General features: G+C 47.9%; 8 non-coding genes and 1 pseudogene across 8 annotated transcripts; all 9 read right to left on the bottom strand.

Moving 5' to 3' along the window:
• Positions 1-1183: 1183 nt before the first annotated feature.
• Positions 1184-1374, bottom strand: LOC142711635 (U2 spliceosomal RNA). Its single transcript, XR_012869997.1, has one exon. It is a non-coding gene; the product is annotated as a U2 spliceosomal RNA (small nuclear RNA).
• A 1292-nt stretch (positions 1375-2666) lies between these two features.
• On the bottom strand, positions 2667-2857 carry LOC142711634 (U2 spliceosomal RNA). Its single transcript, XR_012869996.1, has one exon. It is a non-coding gene; the product is annotated as a U2 spliceosomal RNA (small nuclear RNA).
• A 1284-nt stretch (positions 2858-4141) lies between these two features.
• LOC142711633 (U2 spliceosomal RNA) lies at positions 4142-4332 on the bottom strand. The gene has a single exon (XR_012869995.1). It is a non-coding gene; the product is annotated as a U2 spliceosomal RNA (small nuclear RNA).
• Positions 4333-5624: 1292 nt separating this feature from the next.
• Positions 5625-5815, bottom strand: LOC142711632 (U2 spliceosomal RNA). The gene has a single exon (XR_012869994.1). It is a non-coding gene; the product is annotated as a U2 spliceosomal RNA (small nuclear RNA).
• Positions 5816-7107: 1292 nt separating this feature from the next.
• LOC142711631 (U2 spliceosomal RNA) lies at positions 7108-7298 on the bottom strand. Its single transcript, XR_012869993.1, has one exon. It is a non-coding gene; the product is annotated as a U2 spliceosomal RNA (small nuclear RNA).
• Positions 7299-8582: 1284 nt separating this feature from the next.
• On the bottom strand, positions 8583-8785 carry LOC142711742 (U2 spliceosomal RNA; annotated as a pseudogene).
• A 1296-nt stretch (positions 8786-10081) lies between these two features.
• Positions 10082-10272, bottom strand: LOC142711629 (U2 spliceosomal RNA). The gene has a single exon (XR_012869991.1). It is a non-coding gene; the product is annotated as a U2 spliceosomal RNA (small nuclear RNA).
• A 1292-nt stretch (positions 10273-11564) lies between these two features.
• Positions 11565-11755, bottom strand: LOC142711627 (U2 spliceosomal RNA). The gene has a single exon (XR_012869990.1). It is a non-coding gene; the product is annotated as a U2 spliceosomal RNA (small nuclear RNA).
• Positions 11756-13055: 1300 nt separating this feature from the next.
• LOC142711626 (U2 spliceosomal RNA) lies at positions 13056-13246 on the bottom strand. Its single transcript, XR_012869989.1, has one exon. It is a non-coding gene; the product is annotated as a U2 spliceosomal RNA (small nuclear RNA).
• Between the last annotated feature and the right edge of the window lie 416 nt (positions 13247-13662).

Here is a 13662-nt window from a genome sequence, read left to right as displayed (position 1 = left end):
CAGGCTCACACACTCACAGCTACACGGGAGGTGAATAAAGGCCGGAGAGGAAGCCAGACAGGATTTGCTTCTTTTGCTTGCACCACAATGCAGTGCTGAAAGAGGAGGAATCTACATAAAAACGCCTTCCTGGCAACGCCCAAATGCCCTGCTGCCATGCAGATAAACACTGGCAGCGGCAGCAAGTGCATGCCCACAGCCACCCCTTGTTCCTTCACACCTTGTATCAGCTGTAATCCAGTCCAGTCCAGTGCTGCCTGCTGAGCAGCACTGACCAACACTGCCTGGGCCCAGGCTTTTATCTCTGAGGCCCCATTATGATGTCAGAAAGCTGGCTCTGGAATCCTGAGGGCTCCACTATGACACGTGCAAAGTTCCGTCTGAACTTTATATAAGACGGTGAGGCTCAGTCAGTCACTCAGTGTTGCCTGAGAGGGCAACACTGCAACAGCCGGCCGCCAGGCTGTCTTTTTTTTGCACAGCTAGTTGCCTCCAGGAGGCCACAAGAGGGAGACAAGGGACTGCAAAATGGAAAATAGGCATCCACCAACTTTACAGACAACTTCTCCTTGCTCCTACAACCTCCATCCTTGCACAGTTTGTTATTCTTCTAGGTAACATAGTAACAAATCCAAATTGCTGCTCTCTTTGTAGGCAAGCAAGGCTTTGTTGCAACTGCAATTCTTACTTCTTCTTGAAATGTAGGGACGACAGTACATTCCATCACATCCATCTAGTGTACACAGGTAGGTCCATTGTGGCGGGCAGGCGAGCGGGCGGGCTGCTTTATTGGCTGTTTGCTGTTCCCCTACTCCACTCCACTATTTGACTGTTGTGCTGCATCAATCAATCAATCAATCAATCAATCAATCAATCAATCAATCAGTGGCTGGCTCAGGTGCAGCTCTTTAACTTACCTAAAAGGGAGGGCGGAGAGAAGACAAGGAAGGTGAATGAGGTGTTCCAATGTGAAATGCCGGAAACACAGAAACACAGACGACACACAACAAGAGGTGGCAATCTATTCATTAATTGCATTTAATCAATGAGCTCATTATCACTCATGCATTGTCCAACAGGTGTTGAAATAATGGGATTAAAAGGGGAGATCCCTTCAGAAAGACAGAAACAATAGCAAAGACAAAAAACACTTTTGGAATCTGCTTTTAGTCAACACATAAGGAAAGGGTGCACCGGTCCTGGAAATACTGCAATACCAGGTCAATGCGTGGAGTGGACAGAGCAAGCTCTATTTCCATCTCCCTGTTCTAAAAATCCATTTAATATATGGTCCCCAGATAGGGGACGTATCAGATATTAAACTGATAAGAACAGATACTACACTTGATCTTAGCCAAAAGGCCGAGAAGCGATAACCCGAACGGGCCGCGCGTTGCCCGAGCCTGCCCGATACTGCTGTTCAGCCCTTGCAGCGATTCAGCCTACTTCTAGGCAATTCCATGGGGCCCTGCAGGCTCACACACTCACAGCTACACGGGAGGTGAATAAAGGCCGGAGAGGAAGCCAGACAGGATTTGCTTCTTTTGCTTGCACCACAATGCAGTGCTGAAAGAGGAGGAATCGACATAAAAACGCCTTCCTGGCAACGCCCAAATGCCCTGCTGCCATGCAGATAAACACTGGCAGCGGCAGCAAGTGCATGCCCACAGCCACCCCTTGTTCCTTCACACCTTGTATCAGCTGTAATCCAGTCCAGTCCAGTGCTGCCTGCTGAGCAGCACTGACCAACACTGCCTGGGCCCAGGCTTTTATCTCTGAGGCCCCATTATGATGTCAGAAAGCTGGCTCTGGAATCCTGAGGGCTCCACTATGACACGTGCAAAGTTCCGTCTGAACTTTATATAAGACGGTGAGGCTCAGTCAGTCACTCAGTGTTGCCTGAGAGGGCAACACTGCAACAGCCGGCCGCCAGGCTGTCTTTTTTTTGCACAGCTAGTTGCCTCCAGGAGGCCACAAGAGGGAGACAAGGGACTGCAAAATGGAAAATAGGCATCCACCAACTTTACAGACAACTTCTCCTTGCTCCTACAACCTCCATCCTTGCACAGTTTGTTATTCTTCTAGGTAACATAGTAACAAATCCAAATTGCTGCTCTCTTTGTAGGCAAGCAAGGCTTTGTTGCAACTGCAATTCTTACTTCTTCTTGAAATGTAGGGACGACAGTACATTCCATCACATCCATCTAGTGTACACAGGTAGGTCCATTGTGGCGGGCAGGCGAGCGGGCGGGCTGCTTTATTGGCTGTTTGCTGTTCCCCTACTCCACTCCACTATTTGACTGTTGTGCTGCATCAATCAATCAATCAATCAATCAATCAATCAATCAATCAATCAATCAATCAATCAGTGGCTGGCTCAGGTGCAGCTCTTTAACTTACCTAAAAGGGAGGGCGGAGAGAAGACAAGGAAGGTGAATGAGGTGTTCCAATGTGAAATGCCGGAAACACAGAAACACAGACGACACACAACAAGAGGTGGCAATCTATTCATTAATTGCATTTAATCAATGAGCTCATTATCACTCATGCATTGTCCAACAGGTGTTGAAATAATGGGATTAAAAGGGGAGATCCCTTCAGAAAGACAGAAACAATAGCAAAGACAAAAAACACTTTTGGAATCTGCTTTTAGTCAACACATAAGGAAAGGGTGCACCGGTCCTGGAAATACTGCAATACCAGGTCAATGCGTGGAGTGGACAGAGCAAGCTCTATTTCCATCTCCCTGTTCTAAAAATCCATTTAATATATGGTCCCCAGATAGGGGACGTATCAGATATTAAACTGATAAGAACAGATACTACACTTGATCTTAGCCAAAAGGCCGAGAAGCGATAACCCGAACGGGCCGCGCGTTGCCCGAGCCTGCCCGATACTGCTGTTCAGCCCTTGCAGCGATTCAGCCTACTTCTAGGCAATTCCATGGGGCCCTGCAGGCTCACACACTCACAGCTACACGGGAGGTGAATAAAGGCCGGAGAGGAAGCCAGACAGGATTTGCTTCTTTTGCTTGCACCACAATGCAGTGCTGAAAGAGGAGGAATCGACATAAAAACGCCTTCCTGGCAACGCCCAAATGCCCTGCTGCCATGCAGATAAACACTGGCAGCGGCAGCAAGTGCATGCCCACAGCCACCCCTTGTTCCTTCACACCTTGTATCAGCTGTAATCCAGTCCAGTCCAGTGCTGCCTGCTGAGCAGCACTGACCAATACTGCCTGGGTCCAGGCTTTTATCTCTGAGGCCCCATTATGATGTCAGAAAGCTGGCTCTGGAATCCTGAGGGCTCCACTATGACACGTGCAAAGTTCCGTCTGAACTTTATATAAGACGGTGAGGCTCAGTCAGTCACTCAGTGTTGCCTGAGAGGGCAACACTGCAACAGCCGGCCGCCAGGCTGTCTTTTTTTTGCACAGCTAGTTGCCTCCAGGAGGCCACAAGAGGGAGACAAGGGACTGCAAAATGGAAAATAGGCATCCACCAACTTTACAGACAACTTCTCCTTGCTCCTACAACCTCCATCTTTGCACAGTTTGTTATTCTTCTAGGTAACATAGTAACAAATCCAAATTGCTGCTCTCTTTGTAGGCAAGCAAGGCTTTGTTGCAACTGCAATTCTTACTTCTTCTTGAAATGTAGGGACGACAGTACATTCCATCACATCCATCTAGTGTACACAGGTAGGTCCATTGTGGCGGGCAGGCGAGCGGGCGGGCTGCTTTATTGGCTGTTTGCTGTTCCCCTACTCCACTCCACTATTTGACTGTTGTGCTGCATCAATCAATCAATCAATCAATCAATCAATCAATCAATCAATCAATCAGTGGCTGGCTCAGGTGCAGCTCTTTAACTTACCTAAAAGGGAGGGCGGAGAGAAGACAAGGAAGGTGAATGAGGTGTTCCAATGTGAAATGCCGGAAACACAAAAACACAGACGACACACAACAAGAGGTGGCAATCTATTCATTAATTGCATTTAATCAATGAGCTCATTATCACTCATGCATTGTCCAACAGGTGTTGAAATAATGGGATTAAAAGGGGAGATCCCTTCAGAAAGACAGAAACAATAGCAAAGACAAAAAACACTTTTGGAATCTGCTTTTAGTCAACACATAAGGAAAGGGTGCACCGGTCCTGGAAATACTGCAATACCAGGTCAATGCGTGGAGTGGACAGAGCAAGCTCTATTTCCATCTCCCTGTTCTAAAAATCCATTTAATATATGGTCCCCAGATAGGGGACGTATCAGATATTAAACTGATAAGAACAGATACTACACTTGATCTTAGCCAAAAGGCCGAGAAGCGATAACCCGAACGGGCCGCACGTTGCCCGAGCCTGCCCGATACTGCTGTTCAGCCCTTGCAGCGATTCAGCCTACTTCTAGGCAATTCCATGGGGCCCTGCAGGCTCACACACTCACAGCTACACGGGAGGTGAATAAAGGCCGGAGAGGAAGCCAGACAGGATTTGCTTCTTTTGCTTGCACCACAATGCAGTGCTGAAAGAGGAGGAATCTACATAAAAACGCCTTCCTGGCAACGCCCAAATGCCCTGCTGCCATGCAGATATACACTGGCAGCGGCAGCAAGTGCATGCCCACAGCCACCCCTTGTTCCTTCACACCTTGTATCAGCTGTAATCCAGTCCAGTCCAGTGCTGCCTGCTGAGCAGCACTGACCAACACTGCCTGGGCCCAGGCTTTTATCTCTGAGGCCCCATTATGATGTCAGAAAGCTGGCTCTGGAATCCTGAGGGCTCCACTATGACACGTGCAAAGTTCCGTCTGAACTTTATATAAGACGGTGAGGCTCAGTCAGTCACTCAGTGTTGCCTGAGAGGGCAACACTGCAACAGCCGGCCGCCAGGCTGTCTTTTTTTTGCACAGCTAGTTGCCTCCAGGAGGCCACAAGAGGGAGACAAGGGACTGCAAAATGGAAAATAGGCATCCACCAACTTTACAGACAACTTCTCCTTGCTCCTACAACCTCCATCCTTGCACAGTTTGTTATTCTTCTAGGTAACATAGTAACAAATCCAAATTGCTGCTCTCTTTGTAGGCAAGCAAGGCTTTGTTGCAACTGCAATTCTTACTTCTTCTTGAAATGTAGGGACGACAGTACATTCCATCACATCCATCTAGTGTACACAGGTAGGTCCATTGTGGCGGGCAGGCGAGCGGGCGGGCTGCTTTATTGGCTGTTTGCTGTTCCCCTACTCCACTCCACTATTTGACTGTTGTGCTGCATCAATCAATCAATCAATCAATCAATCAATCAATCAATCAATCAATCAATCAATCAGTGGCTGGCTCAGGTGCAGCTCTTTAACTTACCTAAAAGGGAGGGCGGAGAGAAGACAAGGAAGGTGAATGAGGTGTTCCAATGTGAAATGCCGGAAACACAGAAACACAGACGACACACAACAAGAGGTGGCAATCTATTCATTAATTGCATTTAATCAATGAGCTCATTATCACTCATGCATTGTCCAACAGGTGTTGAAATAATGGGATTAAAAGGGGAGATCCCTTCAGAAAGACAGAAACAATAGCAAAGACAAAAAACACTTTTGGAATCTGCTTTTAGTCAACACATAAGGAAAGGGTGCACCGGTCCTGGAAATACTGCAATACCAGGTCAATGCGTGGAGTGGACAGAGCAAGCTCTATTTCCATCTCCCTGTTCTAAAAATCCATTTAATATATGGTCCCCAGATAGGGGACGTATCAGATATTAAACTGATAAGAACAGATACTACACTTGATCTTAGCCAAAAGGCCGAGAAGCGATAACCCGAACGGGCCGCGCGTTGCCCGAGCCTGCCCGATACTGCTGTTCAGCCCTTGCAGCGATTCAGCCTACTTCTAGGCAATTCCATGGGGCCCTGCAGGCTCACACACTCACAGCTACACGGGAGGTGAATAAAGGCCGGAGAGGAAGCCAGACAGGATTTGCTTCTTTTGCTTGCACCACAATGCAGTGCTGAAAGAGGAGGAATCTACATAAAAACGCCTTCCTGGCAACGCCCAAATGCCCTGCTGCCATGCAGATAAACACTGGCAGCGGCAGCAAGTGCATGCCCACAGCCACCCCTTGTTCCTTCACACCTTGTATCAGCTGTAATCCAGTCCAGTCCAGTGCTGCCTGCTGAGCAGCACTGACCAACACTGCCTGGGCCCAGGCTTTTATCTCTGAGGCCCCATTATGATGTCAGAAAGCTGGCTCTGGAATCCTGAGGGCTCCACTATGACACGTGCAAAGTTCCGTCTGAACTTTATATAAGACGGTGAGGCTCAGTCAGTCACTCAGTGTTGCCTGAGAGGGCAACACTGCAACAGCCGGCCGCCAGGCTGTCTTTTTTTTGCACAGCTAGTTGCCTCCAGGAGGCCACAAGAGGGAGACAAGGGACTGCAAAATGGAAAATAGGCATCCACCAACTTTACAGACAACTTCTCCTTGCTCCTACAACCTCCATCCTTGCACAGTTTGTTATTCTTCTAGGTAACATAGTAACAAATCCAAATTGCTGCTCTCTTTGTAGGCAAGCAAGGCTTTGTTGCAACTGCAATTCTTACTTCTTCTTGAAATGTAGGGACGACAGTACATTCCATCACATCCATCTAGTGTACACAGGTAGGTCCATTGTGGCGGGCAGGCGAGCGGGCGGGCTGCTTTATTGGCTGTTTGCTGTTCCCCTACTCCACTCCACTATTTGACTGTTGTGCTGCATCAATCAATCAATCAATCAATCAATCAATCAATCAATCAATCAATCAATCAATCAGTGGCTGGCTCAGGTGCAGCTCTTTAACTTACCTAAAAGGGAGGGCGGAGAGAAGACAAGGAAGGTGAATGAGGTGTTCCAATGTGAAATGCCGGAAACACAGAAACACAGACGACACACAACAAGAGGTGGCAATCTATTCATTAATTGCATTTAATCAATGAGCTCATTATCACTCATGCATTGTCCAACAGGTGTTGAAATAATGGGATTAAAAGGGGAGATCCCTTCAGAAAGACAGAAACAATAGCAAAGACAAAAAACACTTTTGGAATCTGCTTTTAGTCAACACATAAGGAAAGGGTGCACCGGTCCTGGAAATACTGCAATACCAGGTCAATGCGTGGAGTGGACAGAGCAAGCTCTATTTCCATCTCCCTGTTCTAAAAATCCATTTAATATATGGTCCCCAGATAGGGGACGTATCAGATATTAAACTGATAAGAACAGATACTACACTTGATCTTAGCCAAAAGGCCGAGAAGCGATAACCCGAACGGGCCGCGCGTTGCCCGAGCCTGCCCGATACTGCTGTTCAGCCCTTGCAGCGATTCAGCCTACTTCTAGGCAATTCCATGGGGCCCTGCAGGCTCACACACTCACAGCTACACGGGAGGTGAATAAAGGCCGGAGAGGAAGCCAGACAGGATTTGCTTCTTTTGCTTGCACCACAATGCAGTGCTGAAAGAGGAGGAATCGACATAAAAACGCCTTCCTGGCAACGCCCAAATGCCCTGCTGCCATGCAGATAAACACTGGCAGCGGCAGCAAGTGCATGCCCACAGCCACCCCTTGTTCCTTCACACCTTGTATCAGCTGTAATCCAGTCCAGTCCAGTGCTGCCTGCTGAGCAGCACTGACCAACACTGCCTGGGCCCAGGCTTTTATCTCTGAGGCCCCATTATGATGTCAGAAAGCTGGCTCTGGAATCCTGAGGGCTCCACTATGACACGTGCAAAGTTCCGTCTGAACTTTATATAAGACGGTGAGGCTCAGTCAGTCACTCAGTGTTGCCTGAGAGGGCAACACTGCAACAGCCGGCCGCCAGGCTGTCTTTTTTTTGCACAGCTAGTTGCCTCCAGGAGGCCACAAGAGGGAGACAAGGGACTGCAAAATGGAAAATAGGCATCCACCAACTTTACAGACAACTTCTCCTTGCTCCTACAACCTCCATCCTTGCACAGTTTGTTATTCTTCTAGGTAACATAGTAACAAATCCAAATTGCTGCTCTCTTTGTAGGCAAGCAAGGCTTTGTTGCAACTGCAATTCTTACTTCTTCTTGAAATGTAGGGACGACAGTACATTCCATCACATCCATCTAGTGTACACAGGTAGGTCCATTGTGGCGGGCAGGCGAGCGGGCGGGCTGCTTTATTGGCTGTTTGCTGTTCCCCTACTCCACTCCACTATTTGACTGTTGTGCTGCATCAATCAATCAATCAATCAATCAATCAATCAATCAATCAATCAATCAGTGGCTGGCTCAGGTGCAGCTCTTTAACTTACCTAAAAGGGAGGGCGGAGAGAAGACAAGGAAGGTGAATGAGGTGTTCCAATGTGAAATGCCGGAAACACAGAAACACAGACGACACACAACAAGAGGTGGCAATCTATTCATTAATTGCATTTAATCAATGAGCTCATTATCACTCATGCATTGTCCAACAGGTGTTGAAATAATGGGATTAAAAGGGGAGATCCCTTCAGAAAGACAGAAACAATAGCAAAGACAAAAAACACATTTGGAATCTGCTTTTAGTCAACACATAAGGAAAGGGTGCACCGGTCCTGGAAATACTGCAATACCAGGTCAATGCGTGGAGTAATGCGTGGAGTGGACAGAGCAAGCTCTATTTCCATCTCCCTGTTCTAAAAATCCATTTAATATATGGTCCCCAGATAGGGGACGTATCAGATATTAAACTGATAAGAACAGATACTACACTTGATCTTAGCCAAAAGGCCGAGAAGCGATAACCCGAACGGGCCGCGCGTTGCCCGAGCCTGCCCGATACTGCTGTTCAGCCCTTGCAGCGATTCAGCCTACTTCTAGGCAATTCCATGGGGCCCTGCAGGCTCACACACTCACAGCTACACGGGAGGTGAATAAAGGCCGGAGAGGAAGCCAGACAGGATTTGCTTCTTTTGCTTGCACCACAATGCAGTGCTGAAAGAGGAGGAATCTACATAAAAACGCCTTCCTGGCAACGCCCAAATGCCCTGCTGCCATGCAGATAAACACTGGCAGCGGCAGCAAGTGCATGCCCACAGCCACCCCTTGTTCCTTCACACCTTGTATCAGCTGTAATCCAGTCCAGTCCAGTGCTGCCTGCTGAGCAGCACTGACCAACACTGCCTGGGCCCAGGCTTTTATCTCTGAGGCCCCATTATGATGTCAGAAAGCTGGCTCTGGAATCCTGAGGGCTCCACTATGACACGTGCAAAGTTCCGTCTGAACTTTATATAAGACGGTGAGGCTCAGTCAGTCACTCAGTGTTGCCTGAGAGGGCAACACTGCAACAGCCGGCCGCCAGGCTGTCTTTTTTTTGCACAGCTAGTTGCCTCCAGGAGGCCACAAGAGGGAGACAAGGGACTGCAAAATGGAAAATAGGCATCCACCAACTTTACAGACAACTTCTCCTTGCTCCTACAACCTCCATCCTTGCACAGTTTGTTATTCTTCTAGGTAACATAGTAACAAATCCAAATTGCTGCTCTCTTTGTAGGCAAGCAAGGCTTTGTTGCAACTGCAATTCTTACTTCTTCTTGAAATGTAGGGACGACAGTACATTCCATCACATCCATCTAGTGTACACAGGTAGGTCCATTGTGGCGGGCAGGCGAGCGGGCGGGCTGCTTTATTGGCTGTTTGCTGTTCCCCTACTCCACTCCACTATTTGACTGTTGTGCTGCATCAATCAATCAATCAATCAATCAATCAATCAATCAATCAATCAATCAATCAATCAATCAGTGGCTGGCTCAGGTGCAGCTCTTTAACTTACCTAAAAGGGAGGGCGGAGAGAAGACAAGGAAGGTGAATGAGGTGTTCCAATGTGAAATGCCGGAAACACAGAAACACAGACGACACACAACAAGAGGTGGCAATCTATTCATTAATTGCATTTAATCAATGAGCTCATTATCACTCATGCATTGTCCAACAGGTGTTGAAATAATGGGATTAAAAGGGGAGATCCCTTCAGAAAGACAGAAACAATAGCAAAGACAAAAAACACTTTTGGAATCTGCTTTTAGTCAACACATAAGGAAAGGGTGCACCGGTCCTGGAAATACTGCAATACCAGGTCAATGCGTGGAGTGGACAGAGCAAGCTCTATTTCCATCTCCCTGTTCTAAAAATCCATTTAATATATGGTCCCCAGATAGGGGACGTATCAGATATTAAACTGATAAGAACAGATACTACACTTGATCTTAGCCAAAAGGCCGAGAAGCGATAACCCGAACGGGCCGCGCGTTGCCCGAGCCTGCCCGATACTGCTGTTCAGCCCTTGCAGCGATTCAGCCTACTTCTAGGCAATTCCATGGGGCCCTGCAGGCTCACACACTCACAGCTACACGGGAGGTGAATAAAGGCCGGAGAGGAAGCCAGACAGGATTTGCTTCTTTTGCTTGCACCACAATGCAGTGCTGAAAGAGGAGGAATCTACATAAAAACGCCTTCCTGGCAACGCCCAAATGCCCTGCTGCCATGCAGATAAACACTGGCAGCGGCAGCAAGTGCATGCCCACAGCCACCCCTTGTTCCTTCACACCTTGTATCAGCTGTAATCCAGTCCAGTCCAGTGCTGCCTGCTGAGCAGCACTGACCAACACTGCCTGGGCCCAGGCTTTTATCTCTGAGGCCCCATTATGATGTCAGAAAGCTGGCTCTGGAATCCTGAGGGCTCCACTATGACACGTGCAAAGTTCCGTCTGAACTTTATATAAGACGGTGAGGCTCAGTCAGTCACTCAGTGTTGCCTGAGAGGGCAACACTGCAACAGCCGGCCGCCAGGCTGTCTTTTTTTTGCACAGCTAGTTGCCTCCAGGAGGCCACAAGAGGGAGACAAGGGACTGCAAAATGGAAAATAGGCATCCACCAACTTTACAGACAACTTCTCCTTGCTCCTACAACCTCCATCCTTGCACAGTTTGTTATTCTTCTAGGTAACATAGTAACAAATCCAAATTGCTGCTCTCTTTGTAGGCAAGCAAGGCTTTGTTGCAACTGCAATTCTTACTTCTTCTTGAAATGTAGGGACGACAGTACATTCCATCACATCCATCTAGTGTACACAGGTAGGTCCATTGTGGCGGGCAGGCGAGCGGGCGGGCTGCTTTATTGGCTGTTTGCTGTTCCCCTACTCCACTCCACTATTTGACTGTTGTGCTGCATCAATCAATCAATCAATCAATCAATCAATCAATCAATCAATCAATCAATCAATCAGTGGCTGGCTCAGGTGCAGCTCTTTAACTTACCTAAAAGGGAGGGCGGAGAGAAGACAAGGAAGGTGAATGAGGTGTTCCAATGTGAAATGCCGGAAACACAGAAACACAGACGACACACAACAAGAGGTGGCAATCTATTCATTAATTGCATTTAATCAATGAGCTCATTATCACTCATGCATTGTCCAACAGGTGTTGAAATAATGGGATTAAAAGGGGAGATCCCTTCAGAAAGACAGAAACAATAGCAAAGACAAAAAACACTTTTGGAATCTGCTTTTAGTCAACACATAAGGAAAGGGTGCACCGGTCCTGGAAATACTGCAATACCAGGTCAATGCGTGGAGTGGACAGAGCAAGCTCTATTTCCATCTCCCTGTTCTAAAAATCCATTTAATATATGGTCCCCAGATAGGGGACGTATCAGATATTAAACTGATAAGAACAGATACTACACTTGATCTTAGCCAAAAGGCCGAGAAGCGATAACCCGAACGGGCCGCGCGTTGCCCGAGCCTGCCCGATACTGCTGTTCAGCCCTTGCAGCGATTCAGCCTACTTCTAGGCAATTCCATGGGGCCCTGCAGGCTCACACACTCACAGCTACACGGGAGGTGAATAAAGGCCGGAGAGGAAGCCAGACAGGATTTGCTTCTTTTGCTTGCACCACAATGCAGTGCTGAAAGAGGAGGAATCTACATAAAAACGCCTTCCTGGCAACGCCCAAATGCCCTGCTGCCATGCAGATAAACACTGGCAGCGGCAGCAAGTGCATGCCCACAGCCACCCCTTGTTCCTTCACACCTTGTATCAGCTGTAATCCAGTCCAGTCCAGTGCTGCCTGCTGAGCAGCACTGACCAACACTGCCTGGGCCCAGGCTTTTATCTCTGAGGCCCCATTATGATGTCAGAAAGCTGGCTCTGGAATCCTGAGGGCTCCACTATGACACGTGCAAAGTTCCGTCTGAACTTTATATAAGACGGTGAGGCTCAGTCAGTCACTCAGTGTTGCCTGAGAGGGCAACACTGCAACAGCCGGCCGCCAGGCTGTCTTTTTTTTGCACAGCTAGTTGCCTCCAGGAGGCCACAAGAGGGAGACAAGGGACTGCAAAATGGAAAATAGGCATCCACCAACTTTACAGACAACTTCTCCTTGCTCCTACAACCTCCATCCTTGCACAGTTTGTTATTCTTCTAGGTAACATAGTAACAAATCCAAATTGCTGCTCTCTTTGTAGGCAAGCAAGGCTTTGTTGCAACTGCAATTCTTACTTCTTCTTGAAATGTAGGGACGACAGTACATTCCATCACATCCATCTAGTGTACACAGGTAGGTCCATTGTGGCGGGCAGGCGAGCGGGCGGGCTGCTTTATTGGCTGTTTGCTGTTCCCCTACTCCACTCCACTATTTGACTGTTGTGCTGCATCAATCAATCAATCAATCAATCAATCAATCAATCAATCAATCAATCAATCAATCAATCAATCAGTGGCTGGCTCAGGTGCAGCTCTTTAACTTACCTAAAAGGGAGGGCGGAGAGAAGACAAGGAAGGTGAATGAGGTGTTCCAATGTGAAATGCCGGAAACACAGAAACACAGACGACACACAACAAGAGGTGGCAATCTATTCATTAATTGCATTTAATCAATGAGCTCATTATCACTCATGCATTGTCCAACAGGTGTTGAAATAATGGGATTAAAAGGGGAGATCCCTTCAGAAAGACAGAAACAATAGCAAAGACAAAAAACACTTTTGGAATCTGCTTTTAGTCAACACATAAGGAAAGGGTGCACCGGTCCTGGAAATACTGCAATACCAGGTCAATGCGTGGAGTGGACAGAGCAAGCTCTATTTCCATCTCCCTGTTCTAAAAATCCATTTAATATATGGTCCCCAGATAGGGGACGTATCAGATATTAAACTGATAAGAACAGATACTACACTTGATCTTAGCCAAAAGGCCGAGAAGCGATAACCCGAACGGGCCGCGCGTTGCCCGAGCCTGCCCGATACTGCTGTTCAGCCCTTGCAGCGATTCAGCCTACTTCTAGGCAATTCCATGGGGCCCTGCAGGCTCACACACTCACAGCTACACGGGAGGTGAATAAAGGCCGGAGAGGAAGCCAGACAGGATTTGCTTCTTTTGCTTGCACCACAATGCAGTGCTGAAAGAGGAGGAATCTACATAAAAACGCCTTCCTGGCAACGCCCAAATGCCCTGCTGCCATGCAGATAAACACTGGCAGCGGCAGCAAGTGCATGCCCACAGCCACCCCTTGTTCCTTCACACCTTGTATCAGCTGTAATCCAGTCCAGTCCAGTGCTGCCTGCTGAGCAGCACTGACCAACACTGCCTGGGCCCAGGCTTTTATCTCTGAGGCCCCATTAT

Source organism: Rhinoderma darwinii, unplaced genomic scaffold (genome assembly GCF_050947455.1).
Source record: "Rhinoderma darwinii isolate aRhiDar2 unplaced genomic scaffold, aRhiDar2.hap1 Scaffold_431, whole genome shotgun sequence".
NCBI lineage: Eukaryota > Metazoa > Chordata > Amphibia > Anura > Rhinodermatidae > Rhinoderma > Rhinoderma darwinii.
This window is presented reverse-complemented; position numbering and strand designations above follow the sequence as displayed.